General features: G+C 41.5%; 1 long non-coding RNA gene across 1 annotated transcript; it reads left to right on the top strand.

Moving 5' to 3' along the window:
* Nucleotides 1-670: 670 nt before the first annotated feature.
* On the top strand, nucleotides 671-1877 carry LOC144463775 (uncharacterized). Its single transcript, XR_013491780.1, has 3 exons — nucleotides 671-810; nucleotides 1282-1374; nucleotides 1577-1877. It is a non-coding gene; the product is annotated as an uncharacterized LOC144463775 (long non-coding RNA).
* The last annotated feature ends 694 nt before the right edge of the window (nucleotides 1878-2571 follow it).

The following is a 2571-nucleotide window of genomic DNA, read 5'->3' as shown; positions in this document are numbered from 1 at the left end:
ATATCATGTCATTTGTAGACGGTAGAAAGTACCGGGACAGCGAAATATACAAGAAAGTGAGCGAAAAGTTACGCGAAGCAGGGTTTGTACGAACGCCAGACCAGATCAAGCACCGCTGGAAGACGCTGAAAAAGGCGTACTACAAGGCCAAGAGGCAAAACGCTACTAGCGGGTCCGACCCATCTACCTTCCCCCAGTTCGACATAATGGATGAGATTTTCGGGCAAAGACCCATTACTACTGCCCAACAGCGGGGTTGATGTCGGCTTTGAGGATGAACAAGAACAACCTGATGAAAGTGACCAAGGTAGGTCAGCTAACGTTAGCTAGCTCACCTTAGCTGAGTAAGTTAGCTAGCAAACTAACGTCAGTAATAAAAATTGTACACATTAGTTACCACAACTGCTGCCTCTGTCTGTTTTGTAACTGCCTGCCTGCCTAGTACATGCCTCATTGTTCAATCTGTTGCATGTTATGTGTTTAAGTATATGTTACAACATATATCTGGCCAGGGACTGTGAATGAAAACTAGCCTTTTACGGCATGTTTACAGGTCACTTATTATGCACTGTACCTGACAAATAAACAAATAAGGAAAATAAACATCAAAGTAATATAAATGAATGTTAGGCAGTCTAAATGAGTGTCAAGCCCAAACCCGTGTCCCCCCCACTGTTCTGACTTCTGATTTTTGCTACTTGGCAGAGGGTGATGTAGACCTTGGAGAGCCAGCCACCCCTGTGTCTACAGCAAGCAACGTAACAAGTGGAAGTGGCTCACTTGATCTTGAAGAAGATGATGATAACGAAGGTAAGCTGTTAGCTTTATAGGTAATACCTTGAGCAGATGTGATATACTTAAAGCAATACTCCATTTTGTAAGATTAATCCACTAAATATGTACTCACCCCTATGCTGATGTGATGATGGGTGAAGAGCTTCAGTTCACAAAACAGTCCTGGAGTTTTAGGAGAAAGAGCGTAGCAGCCTCGCCCATTCACTGCCATTGTACTGGATGAGGCTGCTACTCTCTTTCTCCTCAAACGCCATGATTGTTTTGTGAACTGAAGATCTTCACCCATCATCACATCAGCATGAGGTGAGTACATATTTGGTGGATTAATCGATTACAAAGTGGAGTATCGCTTTAAGATTGAAATCACTACCTGCTTACATATAAGGTGTGTGTGAACAATAACCTTCCCAACTATTCTAACACTATCCAACTTTTGAGATCCCTAAATTAAGCTTCTATGTTTTTGGTTTTTTTGCCCTGATGCAGAGAATGGAGCAAGTGGACTTTCTACACAGCCATCCAATGCCACTGCACCTCCTCAGTCTACACAGCCATCAAATTCCACTGCGGCTACTCCGGGTAAGATTTCAGCATCTTATTATTAAGGCATAACTGGTTAGAGCATAGTATTGTAACATTAAGTTCATCCTCTTCCTTGTGTAATGTCTGAAAATACTTTATAATCCGTTTCTTTAGTGGTCACTTTGATATAGTGATAAAAAAAGCTATATCATGTAGTATAGCTGATGGTGCAAGCTAAGGTCTGTCTTGTCTGCTCTAGGTGGGTCAAGTCGCAGGTCCAGGCCCCGTGGGACTACTTCACTTTCTCAACAACAACAGTTCATGGAGAGAATGCAGCACGCACAGAACCAATGGATTGAGCAGCAGAGGCAGTTGAGCCACGCTAGGGATGACGCACTCATGTCTCGACTGATCACTGAAACAAGCCGCTCAATGGGAATGTTAGTCTCCCAACTACTGACAGGGTTAGGTACCCTATTGCAGCAGCCATTTCAGCCCCAGCCTATGTTTACTCCGTCTCAGCCTCAGCCAATGTATACCCCGTACAACAACACTTACGACAACTATGGGCTTCCCCCTCCTCCCCATCGTAACCCATACCCAAACACACCTCAGTCTGAAGGTGAAGCTGACGATGGTGACCAAGGTTTGAGATTCTGCCAACTCCGGTAGTGCCCCACCTCCACATCGTAACCCATACCCAAACACCTCAGTCTGAAGTGATCGAGGTTTGCTAAAAAATGACCAAGTTTTGAGAAGGTTCGATCTACCTCATTTATGATTGTTGGGACACTAGTTTCACAGTTTTGTTGTTCTGCTGTTATTCCATAATGGCCGTTGCACTTCTCCTTACACTTGAAAGTATCTTTGTACATTTTTTTACACGTACACTTAAAAGTATTTTTGTAAAATGTTTACATGTTGCACCTTATTGTATTTTTTTTATTAGAAAACATTTTCTGAAGCACTTTGTTCCACACATTTGAAAATATTCTGCAAGAAGTTGCTCCATATTTTTACTGCAACTACAAGTTGCCCCTTATTTGTACCTCATTGTAAAAACAAAACCAGAGTTATTTTTATGTGAAAATATTTTATTTGTATTACAAACTTTAAATAAAAGTTACTTGAAACTTTACATGTATTGAACTTCTATTAGAAATTGTAAACAAAACTTTGAGATACTCTCTTCTTCTCCTCTGTCTCTCATAAGTAGTGAGCAACAAACTTTGTGAAGCTAGTTTCATACACACT

The sequence above is a fragment of the Epinephelus lanceolatus genome, chromosome 7 (assembly GCF_041903045.1).
Source record: "Epinephelus lanceolatus isolate andai-2023 chromosome 7, ASM4190304v1, whole genome shotgun sequence".
NCBI lineage: Eukaryota > Metazoa > Chordata > Actinopteri > Perciformes > Serranidae > Epinephelus > Epinephelus lanceolatus.
The sequence above is the reverse complement of the archived record's forward strand: the minus strand, read 5'-3'. Positions and strand labels throughout refer to the sequence as shown.